Below are 10,722 nucleotides of genomic sequence, written 5' to 3'. Positions count from 1 at the left end.
AGAGGGTATGAGAAGAGAGCCTGGAGGAAGCTGGGTCAGTAGATACAGAGGGTATGAGAAGAGAGCTATGTATTTACTGACCTGGAGGAAGCTGGGTCAGTAGATACAGAGGGTATGAGAAGAGAGCCTGGAGGAAGCTGGGTCAGTAGATACAGAGTGGAGTACAATATATATGTCACAGTAAAGATGGGTAGACGTCTATCCGTAATAAAGAGATGCTCTGCTTTTTTGACACCATACTCCACAAGCAAGTCCTGCAGGCTCTAGTTTTGTCTCATCTTGATTATTGTCCAGTCGTGTGGTCCAGTTCTGAAGGAAAGACCTAGTAAAGCTGCAGCTGGCCCAGAACAGACCGGAACGTTCTGCTCTTCATTGTAATCAGAGGGCTGATATAAATACTATGCTGCCAGTCTCTCTTGGCTCAGAGTTGAGGAGAGACTGACTGCATCACCTCTTCTCTTCATAAGAAACTTCAATGTGCTTAAAATCCCAACTTCTTTTCATAGTCAACTTACACACAGCTCTGACACACACACACTTACCCCACCAGACATGTCACCAGGGGTCTTTTCATAGTTCCCAAATCCAGAGCAGATCCAACCAAGTATACAGTATTATATAAAACCCTTTATTGCATGGAACTTCCTTCCATCCCATATTGCTCAAATAAACAGCAAACCTGGTTTCAAAAAAACAGATAAAGTAACACCTCACGGCACAACGCCTCTCCCCTATTTGACCTAGATAGTTTGTGTGTATGTATTGATATGTAGGCTATTGAAAAATATATATATTTTACCCCCTAAATTCGTGGTATCCAATTGTTAGTAGTTACAATACTGGCTCGTGAGAGACGTAGATTGAAAGCCACAACTCAACCAAGCCGCACTGCTTCTAACACAGCGTGCATCCAACCCGGAAGCCAGCTGCACCAATGTGTGTAGTGACCTGGTCAGCGTGCACTGTGCCCGCCACAGGAGTCTGATGAGAAGAGGATATCCCTAGCGGCCAAACCCTCCCTAACCCGGACGACGCTGTTCTTATCTAATGATGTCCTGTATTATGTAATTATGTTTAATGTTTTGTGTTCTGGGTTCTGGGTTCTGTGTTCTGACCCCAGGAAGAGCAGCTGCTGCTTTTACAACAGCTAATGGGGATCCTAATAAAATACCAAATACATTTCTCAACATCCTGCTCCTCAAATGCGGAGGTATACTTTCCTATTTATGCTGTTTTTATTCCTCCGCCAGTTTTGATCCTTTATATTGGGCAGACAGACACCTCCTCCCGCTGCCACCTGCCTTCTCCATTTTGGGGTAATGCTGAAATCAATTGGTTGTAATCTTGGATTTATATATTTTGTGATATAAATACCAAGTATGTCTACTTCACCGTCAGCTCATTTTATATGTAAACTGCAGGGTAATGTAAAAGTTGTATTTGTTAAAGATCCAATACGTAATATTGTACACTTATCATAATTATATTTTAGTCCAGAGAGTCCAGAAAAGTGAGACATTGCAGGGATCTAGCTTGCAGACTTAATATAAAACTTGAACTGCCGTTCAAAAGTTTGTGGTCAATTAGACATTTTCTTATTTTTTAAAGAAAAGCACATTTTTTGTCCATTAAAATAACATCAAATTGATCAGAAATTCTGTGTAGACATTGTTAATGTTGTAAATGACTATTGTAGCTGGAAATGGCAGATTTTTTATGGAATATCTACATAGGCGTACAGAGGCCCATTATCAGCAACCATCACTCCTGTGTTCCAATGGCACGTTGTGTTAGCTTATCCAAGTGTATCATTTGAAATGGCTAATTGATCATTAGAAATAATTTTTTCAATTATGCTACCACAGCTGAAAACTGTTGTGCTAATTAAAGAATCAACAAAACTGGGCTTCTTAACACTAGTTGAGTATCTGGAGCATAAGCATTTGTGGGTTCGATTACAGGCTCAAAATGGCCAGAAACAAAGAACTGTCTTCTGAAACTCATCAGTCTATTCTTGTTCTGAGAAATGAAGGCTATTCCATCTGAGAAATTGCCAAGAAACTGAAGATCTCATACAGCGCTGTGTACTACTCCCTTCACAGAACAGAGCAAACTGGCCCTAACCAGAATAGAAAGAGGAGTGGGAGGCCCTGTTGCACAATTGAGCAAGAGGACAAGTACACTAGAGTGTCTAGGTTGAGAAACAGAAGCCTCACAAGTCCTCAACTGGCAGCTTCATTAAATAGTACCCGCAAAACACCCGTCTCAACGTCAAAAGTGAAGAGGCGACTCCAGGATGCTGTCCAGTGTCTGTGTTCTTTTGCCCATCTTAATCTTTTATTTTTATTGGCCAGTCTGAGATATGGCTTTCTCTTTGCAACTCTGCCTAGAAGGCCAGCATCCCAGAGTCACCACTTCATTTACATTTACATTTAAGTCATTTAGCAGACGCTCTTATCCAGAGCGACTTACAAATTGGTGAATTCACCTTCTGACATCCAGTGGAACAGCCACTTTACAATAGTGCATCTAAATCATTTAAGGGGGGGGGTGAGAAGGATTACTTATCCTATCCTAGGTATTCCTTGAAGAGGTGGGGTTTCAGGTGTCTCCGGAAGGTGGTGATTGACTCCGCTGTCCTGGCGTCGTGAGGGAGTTTGTTCCACCATTGGGGGGCCAGAGCAGCAAACAGTTTTGACTGGGCTGAGCGGGAACTGTACTTCCTCAGTGGTAGGGAGGCGAGCAGGCCAGAGGTGGATGAACGCAGTGCCCTTGTTTGGGTGTAGGGCCTGATCAGAGCCTGGAGGTACTGCGGTGCCGTTCCCCTCACAGCTCCGTAGGCAAGCACCATGGTCTTGTAGCGGATGCGAGCTTCAACTGGAAGCCAGTGGAGAGAGCGGAGGAGCGGGGTGACGTGAGAGAACTTGGGAAGGTTGAACACCAGACGGGCTGCGGCGTTCTGGATGAGTTGTAGGGGTTTAATGGCACAGGCAGGGAGCCCAGCCAACAGCGAGTTGCAGTAATCCAGACGGGAGATGACAAGTGCCTGGATTAGGACATGCGCCGCTTCCTGTGTGAGGCAGGGTCGTACTCTGCGGATGTTGTAGAGCATGAACCTACAGGAACGGGCCACCGCCATGATGTTGGTTGAGAACGACAGGGTGTTGTCCAGGATCACGCCAAGGTTCTTAGCGCTCTGGGAGGAGGACACAATGGAGTTGTCAACCGTGATGGCGAGATCATGGAACGGGCAGTCCTTCCCCGGGAGGAAGAGCAGCTCCGTCTTGCCGAGGTTCAGCTTGAGGTGGTGATCCGTCATCCACACTGATATGTCTGCCAGACATGCAGAGATGCGATTCGCCACCTGGTCATCAGAAGAGGGAAAGGAGAAGATTAATTGTGTGTCGTCTGCATAGCAATGATAGGAGAGACCATGTGAGGTTATGACAGAGCCAAGTGACTTGGTGTATAGCGAGAATAGGAGAGGGCCTAGAACAGAGCCCTGGGGGACACCAGTGGTGAGAGCGTGTGGCGAGGAGACAGATTCTCGCCACGCCACCTGGTAGGAGCGACCTGTCAGGTAGGACGCAATCCAAGCGTGGGCCGCGCCGGAGATGCCCAACTCGGAGAGGGTGGAGAGGAGGATCTGATGGTTCACAGTATCGAAGGCAGCCGATAGGTCTAGAAGGATGAGAGCAGAGGAGAGAGTTAGCTTTAGCAGTGCGGAGCGCCTCCGTGATACAGAGAAGAGCAGTCTCAGTTGAATGACTAGTCTTGAAACCTGACTGATTTGGATCAAGAAGGTCATTCTGAGAGAGATAGCGGGAGAGCTGGCCAAGGACGGCACGTTCAAGAGTTTTGGAGAGAAAAGAAAGAAGGGATACTGGTCTGTAGTTGTTGACATCGGAGGGATCGAGTGTAGGTTTTTTCAGAAGGGGTGCAACTCTCGCTCTCTTGAAGACGGAAGGGACGTAGCCAGCGGTCAGGGATGAGTTGATGAGCGAGGTGAGGTAAGGGAGAAGGTCTCCAGAAATGGTCTGGAGAAGAGAGGAGGGGATAGGGTCAAGCGGGCAGGTTGTTGGGCGGCCGGCCATCACAAGAAGCAAGATTTCATCTGGAGAGAGAGGGAGAAAGAGGTCAGAGCACAGGGTAGGGCAGTGTGAGCAGAACCAGCGGTCTCGTTTGACTTAGCAAACGAGGATCGGATGTCGTCGACCTTCTTTTCAAAATGGTTGACGAAGTCATCTGCAGAGAGGGAGGAGGGGGGAGGGGGAGGAGGATTCAGGAGGGAGGAGAAGGTGGCAAAGAGCTTCCTAGGGTTAGAGGCAGATGCTTGGAATTTAGAGTGGTAGAAAGTGGCTTTAGCAGCAGAGACAGAGGAGGAAAATGTAGAGAGGAGGGAGTGAAAGGATGCCAGGTCCGCAGGGAGGCGAGTTTTCCTCCATTTCCGCTCGGCTGCCCGGAGCTCTGTTCTGTGAGCTCGCAATGAGTCGTCGAGCCACGGAGCGGGAGGGGAGGACCGAGCCGGCCTGGAGGATAGGGGACATAGAGAGTCAAAGGATGCAGAAAGGGAAGAGAGGAGGGTTGAGGAGGCAGAATCAGGAGATAGGTTGGAGAAGGTATGAGCAGAGGGAAGAGATGATAGGATGGAAGAGGAGAGAGTAGCGGGGGAGAGAGAGCGAAGGTTGGGACGGCGCGATACCATCCGAGTAGGGGCAGTGTGGGAAGTGTTGGATGAGAGCGAGAGGGAAAAGGATACAAGGTAGTGGTCGGAGACTTGGAGGGGAGTTGCAATGAGGTTAGTGGAAGAACAGCATCTAGTAAAGATGAGGTCGAGCGTATTGCCTGCCTTGTGAGTAGGGGGGAAGGTGAGAGGGTGAGGTCAAAAGAGGAGAGGAGTGGAAAGAAGGAGGCAGAGAGGAATGAGTCAAAGGTAGACGTGGGGAGGTTAAAGTCGCCCAGGACTGTGAGAGGTGAGCCGTCCTCAGGAAAGGAGCTTATCAAGGCATCAAGCTCATTGATGAACTCTCCGAGGGAACCTGGAGGGCGATAAATGATAAGGATGTTAAGCTTGAAAGGGCTGGTAACTGTGACAGCATGGAATTCAAAGGAGGCGATAGACAGATGGGTAAGGGGAGAAAGAGAGAATGACCACTTGGGAGAGATGAGGATCCCGGTGCCACCACCCCGCTGACCAGAAGCTCTCGGGGTGTGCGAGAACACGTGGGCGGACGAAGAGAGAGCAGTAGGAGTAGCAGTGTTATCTGTGGTGATCCATGTTTCCGTCAGTGCCAAGAAGTCGAGGGACTGGAGGGAGGCATAGGCTGAGATGAACTCTGCCTTGTTGGCCGCAGATCGGCAGTTCCAGAGGCTACCGGAGACCTGGAACTCCACGTGGGTCGTGCGCGCTGGGACCACCAGATTAGGGTGGCCGCGGCCACGCGGTGTGGAGCGTTTGTATGGTCTGTGCAGAGAGGAGAGAACAGGGATAGATAGACACATAGTTGACAGGCTACAGAAGAGGCTACGCTAATGCAAAGGGGATTGGAATGACAAGTGGACTACACGTCTCGAATGTTCAGAAAGTTAAGCTTACGTAGCAAGAATCTTATTGACTAAAATGATTGAAATGATACAGTACTGCTGGAGTAGGCTAGCTGGCAGTGGCTGCGTTGTTGACTTTGTAGGCTAGCTGGTAGTGGCTGCGATGTTGACACTACACTAATCAAGTCGTTCCGTCGAGTGTAATAGTTTCTTCAGTGCTGCTATTGTGGTGACTTTTTTCTCCTCATCAATCTACACACAATACCCCATAATGACAGAGCCCACCTTTAAAAAGAAAATTGGCAAATTTATATAAATATAAAAAACAGAAACGCTTTATTTACATAAGTATTCAGACCCTATGAGATGTGACATTGAGCTCAGGTGCATCCTGTTTCCATTGATCATCCATTTTATTCAATTGTTTTGTACTTTTACAGATGCACAATCGAGGGCATCCTGTCGGGCTGTTTCACTGCCTGGTACGGCAACTGCTCCACCCACAACTGTAAGGCTCTCCAGAGGGTAGTGAGGTCTGCACAACACATCACCGGGGGCAAACTCCCTGCCCTCCAGGACACCTACACCACCCGATGTCACAGGAAGGCCAATAAGATAATTAAGGACAACAACCAACTGAGCTTCTGCCTGTTCACCCCGCTACCATCCAGAAGGCGAGGTCAGTACAGGTGCATCAAAGCAGGGACCGAGAGACTGGAAAACAGCTTCTATCTCAAGGCCATCAGACTGTTAAACAGCCACCACTAACATTGAGTGGCTGCTGCCAACACACTGACACTGACTCAACTCCAGCCACTTTAATAATGGGAATTGAATGGGAAATGATGTAAATATATCACTAGCCACTTTAAACAATGCTACCTTATATAATGTTACTTACCCTACATTATTCATCTCATATGCATACGTATATACTGTACTCTATATCATCGACTGCATCCTTATGTAATACATGTATCACTAGCCACTTTAACTATGCCACTTTGTTTACATACTCATCTCATATGTATATACTGTACTCGATACCATCTACTGTATCTTGCCTATGCTGCTCTGTACCATCACTCATTCATATATCCTTATGTACATATTCTTTATCCCCTTACACTGTGTATAAGACAGTAGTTTAGGAATTGTTAGTTAGATTACTTGTTGGTTATTACTGCATTGTCGGAACTAGAAGCACAAGCATTTCGCTACACTCGCATTAACATCTGCTAACCATGTGTATGTGACAAATACATTTGATTTGATCAACGCTGGGATCTCAAGGCCATCAGACTGATAAACAGTCATCAGTAACATTGAGTGACTGCTGCCATCATACTGACTCAAATCTCTAGCCATTTTAATAATAAAACATTGGATGCAATTAATGTATCACTTTAAACAATGCCACATTGTATAATGTTTACATACCCTACATTACTCATCTCATATGTATATACTGTACTCTATGCCATCTACTACATCTTGCCTATGCCACACGGCCATCACTCATCCATACAGTGGGGCAAAAAAGTATTTAGTCAGCCACCAATTGTGCAAGTTCTCCCACTTAAAAAGATGAGAGAGGCCTGGAATTTGCATCATAGATACACTTCAACTATGAAAGGCAAAATGAGAAAAAAATCCAGAAAATCACATTGTAGGATTTTTATTGAATTTATTTGAAAATTATGGTGGAAAATAAGTATTTGGTCACCTACAAACAAGCAAGATTTCTGGCTCTCACAGACCTGTAACTTCTTCTTTAAGAGGCTCCTCTGTCCTCCACTTGTTACCTGTATTAATGGCACCTGTTTGAACTTGTTATCAGTATAAAAGACACCTGTCCACAACCTCAAACAGTCACACTCCAAACTCCACTATGGCCAAGACCAAAGAGCTGTCAAAGGACACCAGAAAAAAAATTGTAGACCTGCACCAGGCTGGGAAGACTGAATCTGCAATAGGTAAGCAGCTTGGTTTGAAGAAATCAACTGTGGGAGCAATTATGAGGAAATGGAAGACATACAAGACCACTGATAATCTCCCTCGATCTGGGGGCACCACGCACGATCTCACCCGATGATCACAAGAGCGGTGAGCAAAAATCCCAGAACCACACGGGGGGACCTAGTGAATGACCTGCAGAGAGCTGGGATCAAAGTAACAAAGCCTACCATCAGTAACACACTACGCCGCCAGGGACTCAAAACCTGCAGTGCCAGACGTGTCCCCCTGCTTAAGCCAGTACATAACCAGGCCCGTCTGAATTGTGCTAGAGAGCATTTGGATGATCCAGAAGAAGATTGGGAGAATGTCATATGGTCAGATGAAACCAAAATATAACTTTTTGGTAAAAACTCAACTTGTCGTGTTTGGAAGACAAAGAATGCTGAGTTGCATCCAAATAACACCATACCGACTGTGAAGCATGGGGGTGAAAACATCATGCTTTGGGGCTGTTTTTCTGCAAAGGGACAAGGACGACTGATCCGTGTAAAGGAAAGAATGAATGGGGCCATGTATCATGAGATTTTGAGTGAAAACCTCCTTCCAACAGCAAGGGCATTGAAAATGAAACATGGCTGGGTCTTTCAGCATGACAATGATCCCAAACACACCGCCCGGGCAACGAAGGAGTGGCTTCGTAAGAAGCATTTCAAGGTCCTAGAGTGGCCTAGCCAGTCTCCAGATCTCAACCCCATAGAAAATCTTTGGAGGGAGTTGAAATTCCGTGTTGCCCAGCAACAGCCCCAAAACATCACTGCTCTAGAGGAGGTCTTTATGGAGGAATGGGCCAAAATACCAGCAACAGTGTGTGTAAACCTTGTGAAGACTTACAGAAAATGTTTGACCTCTGTCATTGCCAACAAAGGGTATATAACAAAGTATTGAGATAAACTTTTGTTATTGACCAAATACTTATTTTCCACCATAATTTGCAAAAAAAATAATTAAAGGTCCTACAATGTGATTTTACGGATATTTTTTTCCTCATTTTGTCAGTCATAGTTGAAGTGTACCTATGATGAAGATTACAGGCCTCTCTCATCTTTTTAAGTGGAAGAACTTGCACAATTGGTGGCTGACTAAATACTTTTTTGCCCCACTGTATATTTATATGTACATATTCTTATTACTTTCTTTACACTTGTGTGTATAAGGAAGTTGATGTGAAATTGTTAGATTACATGTTAGATATTACTATTATTAAGGTCGGAACTATAAGCACAAGCATTTTGCTACACTCGCATTAACATCTGCTAACCATGTGTGTGACCAATACAATTTGATTTGATTTGATCTTGACACACGGAAGCCAGCCGTGTCGGAGGAAACACCTTCCAACTGGCGATGGAATTCAGCTTGCAGGTGCCGAGCCCACCACGAGTCGCTAGAGCGAGATGGGACAAGGAAATCACTTCTGGTCAAACCGTCCCCTAACCCAGACAATGCTGGGCCAATTGTGCGCCACCTCATTAGACTCCAGGTCAAGGCCGGCTGTGACACAGCCTGGGATCGAACCCGGGGCTGTAGTGATGCCTCAAGCACTGCGATGCAGTGCGATGCAGGGACCAGCCAGAGACCGGACTTGAACCTGAACAAACATCTTTGGAGAAACCTGAAAATTGCTGTGCAGCGACGCTCCACATCCAACCTGACAGAGCTTTACAGAATCTGCAGAGAATAATGGGAGAAACTTCCCAAATACAGGCGTGACATGCTTGTAGAGTCATACCCAAAATTCCTCAAGGCTATAATCACTGGTGCTTCAACAAAGTAAAGGGTCTGAATACTTACACTACCAGTTAAACAAACTCATTCTGGGGTTTTTCTTTATTTTTACCAATTTCTATATTTGCAGAATAATAGTGAAGACATCAAAACTATGAAATAACACATATGGAATCATATAGTAACCAAAAAAGTGTTAAACCTATCAAAATATATTTTATATTTGAGATTCTTCAAATAGCCACCATTTGCCTTGATGACAACTTTGCACACTCTTGGGCATTCTTACAACTGACTTCATGAGGTAGTCACCTGGAAGTCATTTCAATTAACAGTTGTGCCTGTTAAGTTAAAGGGATTAATTTCCGTAAAATCTCTCTGGGATATGTGGGACGGTAGCGTCCCACTTCGCCAACAGCCAGTGAAATTGCAGGGCGCCAAATTCAAACAACAGAAATCTCATAATAAAGTTCCTCAAACATCCAGCCACAGTGTCTCATTTCAAAAAGGCTTTACGGCGAAAGCACACTTTGCGATTATGTTAGGTTAGCACCTAGCCACAGAAAACCATACAGCCATTTTCCAACCAAGGAGAGGTGTCACAAAAGTCAGAAATAGCATTAAAATGAATCACTTAAATTTATCTTTATGTCCAAACGCATTTAATCCAGTAATCCAAATGCACAATGTGCAGGCACTAAATCCAGACGGAAAGTCAAAAAAGTTCCATTACAGTTCATAGAAACATGTCAAAGGATGTATGTAATCAATCTTTAGGATGTTTTTGTCATAAATCTTCAATAATGTTTCAACTGGACAATTACTTTGTCTTTAGGCATGAAAGGGAACGGAGCTCGCCCTCACGGCTGCGCGCGAGACTTAGCTAAAGGCTTTCAGCCAGACCCCTGGTTCAAACAGCTCTTATTCGCTCCCCCTTCATAGTAGAAGCATGTAACAACATTTTAAAGACTTGTCAACAGTCTAGTGGAAGCCTTAGGAAGTACAATCTGACCCCATTTACACTGTATATTGGATTGGCAATCACTTTTCAAAAACTACAAACCTCAGATTTCCCACTTCCTGGTTGGATTTGTCTTGGGTTTTTGCCTGCCATATCAGTTCTGTTATACTCACAGACATTATTTGAACAGTTTTGGAGACTTTAGAGTGTTTTCTATCCAAATCTACTAATTATATGCATATTCTAGCCTCTGGGCCTGAGGAGCAGGCAGTTTACTCAGGGAGCCTGAGTTCTATTCTGCACTAATATACTGTGTTCTGTTTAATCTGCTCTGCTCTACTCTGTTCTGTTCTACTCTGCTCTAATATTCTGTGTTCTGTTCTACTCTACTCTGCTCTGCTTTACTCTACTCCGCTCTACTCTGATCTAATATACTGTGTTCTGTTCTACACTACTCTGCTCTGCTCTGCTCT

This window comes from Oncorhynchus masou, chromosome 9, assembly GCF_036934945.1.
Source record: "Oncorhynchus masou masou isolate Uvic2021 chromosome 9, UVic_Omas_1.1, whole genome shotgun sequence".
Classification (NCBI taxonomy): Eukaryota; Metazoa; Chordata; class Actinopteri; order Salmoniformes; family Salmonidae; genus Oncorhynchus; species Oncorhynchus masou.
The sequence above is the reverse complement of the archived record's forward strand: the minus strand, read 5'-3'. Positions refer to the sequence as shown.